A 6,817-nucleotide genomic window follows, 5' to 3' on the forward strand; every position below is an offset into this window, starting at 1 on the left:
TACTTCTTGGATCATTTAATATTCTGCCCAATATCACTATCTTCTGCCATCAAATCAAATCCAACTCTCAGCAGCTCTCTATTTGGTTCCCTAGGCTACAAATCTTGAAGAAACTGTCCCCCTTTCTCCATCAGAGAAGCTAGTGGAATTGTATGACCAAACTTCTGGTTAAAAGTGCAACACGTAGCCAACAATTCCACCAGGATAAAATTCTGTCAAATCTAGCAACCCCATGAATAATAGATCTGAACCCTGTTCTCTCCTATGCCATCCTCACAATCTCTAACACAATTGAGCCAATTTATGCCATCACTATGTCAATTCATCTAGCTGAAGGTCTTTCTCTCTTACTTACCCTCCACTTTTCCAAGATGATGTCCCTCTTCAGGGAATCTCTTCTCTTAGAAACAAGCCCAAAATATGTGAAATAGTGCTTTATCAGTTTTGCCTGCACCTTTTCCAAGAAGTTTTGTTTTTCTTGCCATACATGGGATAGTCAGTACTCTTCTTCAACATCACAGCTCAAAGGCATCAATTTTCCTATTATTTTTATTCATTGTCCAGCTCTCAGGTGCATAGCAAGTGATTGAAAAGACAATGGCCTGAATCAGGTGCACCTTTATCCTCAAACTAACATTATTGCTGTTCAATAATTTGGAGAAATTCCTGACTACAGACTTTCCAAGTGAAATACACCTCTTAATCTCCTGACTGAGGGTTTGATTGTGGATCCAAGTAAGTTGAAGCCTTGGACAGTGTGAATCTTTTCTCCATCTATCATGAGGTTGCCTATTGGTCCAGTGGTAAGAATTTTTATTTTCTTGACTTGAAATGCAATCTATACTGAAAGCTGCATGTTTGATCTTTTGCAGCGAGTGCTTCAAATCCTCTTAACTTTCTTCAAAAAACTTAGGTTATCTGCATAATGCAAGTTATTGATGAACCTCCCTCCCATCCTGATGCTACAGTCTTCTTCACTGAGTACTGCTTCTCAGATTATTTGCTCAGCTTCAGATTTAACAAGAAGCATCAAAAAGTGGTGTAGGGAATACACAGGAACACTGTACCAAAAAGAAATGACTGACACTGAAATATTTTGAGACCAGTGGTTGACAAATGCATTCACTAACAAATAGCTTCCTATCTTCATGTATAAGATAATATCTGGGATAAGAGGATATAATTAAGACAAAATAGCTCTGAATATGACATTGAAATATACAAAACTACTGTTTCATCTATAGGTATATAAAGTAGTGGAGATATTTAACATCTATGTCTGAGTTCCTAATGGAAGACTTTAATCATTAAAATACCAAAATAGAAATACCCTTGAGATTTCTGAGTTCTAAAAATTGTTCTCAAATAGACTCATGACAAGCCTGTAGGACAAAATAGAATTCCCAACATTTGCTGTTTAGAGCTAACTCATGGTTACTGTGATGCTGAATACTGGGACACTGATGCATCAACTGCAATAATGGCTACCCCTGGTGGACAATGTTTGGGGGAGCTCCCCTATTAAAACAAGCTTGAAAGCAAGAGCGGCATCCACTTCCGAAAGAGCTTGCCTCTAGAAACCCTATGATCTTGGAGAAACGATGAAAGTTATACAAGTGTTCAGCTCTTTATTTCATAGGGTCACTATGAGTCATCTACAACTTGATGGCACCTGAATAGCTCTGAACCCTGCTCTATCCTGTGCCATCTTATTGTCTCTGACACACCTACCCTCATAACCCCAGTTACTGTATCAATCCATCTCATCTGGGGTTTTCTTCTTCTGTGCTTTCCCTCCACCATTCCAAGCATGATGTCCTCCTCCAAGGACTGGTCCCTCCTGGCCATGTGCCCAAAGTATATGAGACAGAGCTTCAAAATCTTAGACTTCAAGGAGAAACTTGGTTTCAGTCTCTCCAAGACAGATCTGTTTGTTGGCTGTCCATGGTGTATTCAAGACTTTTCTCCAGAACCGATAGTTAGATAGATGATAGATAGATAGATAGATAGATAGATAGATAGATAGATAAGATAGGTGATAGATAGAGATATCTCCTCTAATGAGTTTTCAGAGGCTATAAAATCACACAGGAATTACAATAAAAAGTTTATTAGTAGCTCTCTTGTAGTTATACTAGTTTTAGTGTCAATGAAATGTGGTTATTGTTGTGTACTATTGCATTGATTTCAACCCAAAGCAACCTTATAGAACAGAGTAGAACTGCACCACAAGGTGGCCAAGGCTGTGATCCTTATGGAAGAAGATCATTATTAAGTCTTTTTTTCCCATGGACTGGCTAATGGACGCAAACTATCAACATTTTGGTTAATAGTGGAAGACCTAACCATTGCTTGGTCAGGGCTCAGGAAAGATGGGGATATATAAATGTGAATCTGAAAGGAAATGACTGGTACAGAGAAAAGACAATAACATAAAAGAGAAAGACTCTAATATGTACTTTTTAGGAGAAAGATAAGCAGGAGTGTGAATAGTTAAGTTGTTCCATTGTTACTGTGTACCACTGGAACTAACTCAATGATGACCCTCTAGAAGGTTTTCAGAGGCAGGAAATCACATGACAGGAGATTGTCCAGAGTTACCAATTAAATTTGCTCAAAAAAGAAGTAAATCTCTTGATGGATTTTTGGAAAAGAGACTAAAGAATCTAGTTGGTAGTTACAGATGTGAGATTTGTTCCTAAAAGTCTCATTACAGCCAAGCAACAGGAAAAACAGGATGTACCTTGTTTAATTGAAGCAGGAAATTGTGACTAATTATCCTGAGAGACATCAAATGACTCTAAGAAACTAGATTGTTTTAGATTACACCTAACTGTATCTAAAATGAATCAGCATGCATTTAATTTACTTATTATCTATAACAGATGGAAACCTTACATTGTCTCAAACTATATTACATGTTAATTACTAGCAGACATGTTAGTGTGTACTGATTATCTTGTCTGGAGGAGAGTTATTGAACAGCATAAAGAAATGAACACAGATCTAAAGTCATGTCTAAGTGATGTTGTTTTTCACCTGGTATCAGATTGAGCCACTGTTAAATTCCTTTTGGTTGTAGGCACCTTTGGTTTTATACTGGCTCTGGGTTTCAAGCAGGGATGAACAAATATACAGTAAACAGTAAGAAACACACTGAACTTAGTGTCCCCTGGAAAATGGCATTCAGAATCCTCCTGTGTTCTCTTCAACTCTTATAACTTCGTCTTCTTAACTTTGTCATTGAATTCCACCACCTTTCAACTTCTCCAGAGCTTACCAACAACAAAAAAGTTTCCACCAAATTAAGTAAATTCACTCATTCTTTTTTTAAAAAAAAATTCTAATTGGAAGAAACCAGAGAAAGAATTCTGATTTGGTCCTGCTTGGTTCCATCAATTCAGTGCTTGAGATTAACTAAGACTGGGAATTTTATTCACAAATATATTGCATGTTGGAAAAGCAAAGGAACGAAGTAACAGAAAGAAAGGAAGAATTCATCATAGAAGATGTAAAAAATTGGATTACTTCTCCTAAGAAATGAAGGTTCATAGTAGATGAAGTATTTAAAAAAATATACCCATCACAGTTATCTTATTCCCTCCCTCATCACTGTCAAGTTAGAACAGACTCATTGCTGACTTGCCAGTGGGTTTTCAGTGGCTATAAGTCACACTACAGAGATTGTTCATCTTTCTCTCAAGGAGAAGGTGGTGGATTCATACAATCTACCTTTGGGCTGACAGTACCAGAATGTCTTAGTCATATAAGAAGCAGCATGGGACTGGAATCCAGTTTGGAAGTCTGCAGCAGCCAGATTCTACAGAGGCTTGTTTTCTGGTTCTGGTGAGAATTATGGTGGAATGTTGACTCCTTAATGAGCACGAGATGATGTGATTCAGCCTCCTATTTAAAAACCCATTTGGACCCTCAAGCCTGCTCTTGTTTTTTTGTCATTCTTCTACATGGTATAGCACTGGTCTGTCCATTTGCTGTGCAGAGGTAACTTGTGGTTGCTGTAATGCTAAATACTGTAACACTGATGTGTCAAATGCTATTAATGTTGCCAATGGTGGACAGTGTTTGGTGGAGCTCTCTGATTAAAACAAGCTTGGAAGCAGGAGTGACATCCACTTCTGAAATAACTTGCCTCTGGAAACTCTATGAACATGGAGAAATAATGAAATTTATACAAGTGTTCAGGTCTTTCGTTCACAGGGTTGCTGAGTCGTCTATGACTTGACGGCACCTAACAACAACAACAATTAGATTTTGGAAAGACATATACACTCTGATAAAAATGTTGTTTGGGGGTTGTCTGTGTTCATGATAAAAGCACATGCGAATTATAAAAGGTCAATAGGTCTAGAAACTGACTATTTTTTCCACTCGTCCATGCTAATTCCAAATGCATGGGAGCAAATGACACTTGTGGTTTAGACTGATTTCCAGGTAGCCCTAGTAGACTCCACTTTCTTCTATGAGCTCAACAAAATGCTCTGGTGTTTCTTCTCTTTCTCTGGTATCTATTCCTCAAAGTCAAGGAAATGAAAATTCATTCTGTGGAAATCGTACAAGGGATATTTTTCCATAAAAGCCTGACTGTCATTGATTACATCATTTCAAAGGCGCTATTTTCTGTTATTATCCATTGAGAGCCCACCATTGTCTAAATTATCTCTTATTCATATTTCAACCTGGCATCAGTTCTTAGAATAAAATGCAGTATCCATGTTAAAAATGTACTTTATTTTCTTGAGATAGCTCTTTCAAGCAAAAACAGGATAGGCAACAGGAGACAAATAGACATTTCACTATTTTTCTATTAGAAAATCCTAGTAACTTCATTTTAATACTGCAGAATATTGTATAGTTTGTCAATTTCAATTCTGACACTGTTTACATGAATTACTAATTAAAACACGAGTAAAAATTATCCTGCTGCTAAAGTTGTGGCTGAAATGATTTATTTTCATTTACTATCTGCTGTAGGATCCAAAAAGTGACAAGAGTTAAATTTAAATGCATAAAATTTAATTATAACCCTTTCCATAAGTAAAACCACAACAATTCCAAATTACCTAAGAATGGGATTGTCTTCATATAGCAGTTTTCAACTGTGTCATATACCTTACCAATTTTTGTAATTATTTTAGGGATGGCATTATATGTGTTGCACTTGCTGACACAATGAAGTATTTAAAATGTCTAATCCTATCCTAGATTCTCCATGTCAGATGTTCTCCGGGCTCTTATTTTTAAACCTCTTCTCTGATGTATGATAGAAGATACACATCCCTTATTTTGCTGTTTCTATTTGCTATTATTTCCTTGGGAAATTTTAAAATAAGCAAACAAATAAAAACCTTTCTGAATTTCTTTATTAAAGAATTTTTTTAGTGCTTTGAATAATTTTATTTAATAAAATCATCATTCTTTAAAAATGAAGGGTCATTAAAAGAAAGAAAGAGTCTCAATAAAATGATTGACATCGTGACTAAAATAATGGCCTTGAAAATGATTGTGGGCATAGGCACAGGGAACAGCAAGATTTTGATCTGTCATTTAGAGGGTTGCTGTGAGTGGAGGTCAACTTGATGACACCTCCTAGACAGCAAAATAACAACCTTAAACCGAGATAATGTTGTTATTGTGTGCTTTCAAGTTGGTATTGACTCACTGCTGACTGTCCAGTGGGTTGTCAGAGAGTAAATTGCACAGGAGGAGATTTCCCATTGTTTCTCCCACAGAGCAGTTGGCAGATTCAAGCTGTGTGCCTTTGGGACAGCATTGAAGCTCTTGGCATTAAGTTGCTGGGAAAGATGGAGGGTAAGTGAAGGAGAGGAAGACCCTCAACCTCAACCTGGTAGATAGAGATGGTGACTACTTTAGTGGACTCCTGTGTGTCAGGAAGTGTGAGGATGGCACAGGACAGAACAGGGTTCAGATTTGTTGTTCATTGGGTCACTATGAGTCAGATTCAACTCACTGAAACCTAACAAGGCCACCAGAGAAAAGGGGAATTGGTGACACAGTAGTTAGGTGTTTGGCTGCTAACAAAGAAAGTTCCAACTTAGCAACTCCTCTGTGGGACAAAGATATAACAATCAGATTCCAGAAAGATTTACTGCCTTGAAACCCCTACAGGAAGAATCAATTCTATTCTAGGAGTCAGAAGCAACTGGATAACAAAGGGTTTATAGTATAGAAAAGTGGCTCCTTTTTCTTTTTTAAATGTGGACAATTATAGAAGAAACAAGGCCAAATCAGAGGCAGAAGATCCAAGTTTCACAGAAACGTGTATTCATTGGGGTTGAGTTCCATATAGCAATAGCATATTTTTTGCAGAAAGTGTGTAAAATTTGGAGTGTAAAGATTTATATAATAAGCTTCTATTTATTTCCAGTCTGGTCATTGTTGTTGTTAGGTGCCACTGGGTCACCTAAGACTTATAGTTATGCTATGGACAATAGCTCTGAACCCTGCCCTACCCTGAGCTAATCTCACTGTCTCTGACACAGCTATCGTCTCCACCCCAGTTACTGTGTCAATCCATCTCATCCAGTCTTCCTCTCCTGTTTTGTCCCTCCACCCTTCCAAGCATGGTGTCCTGCTCCAAGGACTGGTCCCTCCTGGCAACAACCCAAAGTATGTGAGAGGAGGCTTCAAAATCCTTGCCTCCAAGGAGCCAAGAATTTAGTTTCTCTTTGATTCCATTCCCTTACTTATCATACAAAGAATTACAAATAGGTAAACTTCAGGAAACAATAATCAACCCTCCAGGTATTGCAAAGTAGGGATGATCAAGAACCTCTCA

The sequence above is a fragment of the Elephantulus edwardii genome, unplaced genomic scaffold (genome assembly GCF_000299155.1).
Source record: "Elephantulus edwardii isolate Elephantulus edwardi_28Jun2011 unplaced genomic scaffold, EleEdw1.0 scaffold00018, whole genome shotgun sequence".
NCBI classification, from domain to species: Eukaryota; Metazoa; Chordata; class Mammalia; order Macroscelidea; family Macroscelididae; genus Elephantulus; species Elephantulus edwardii.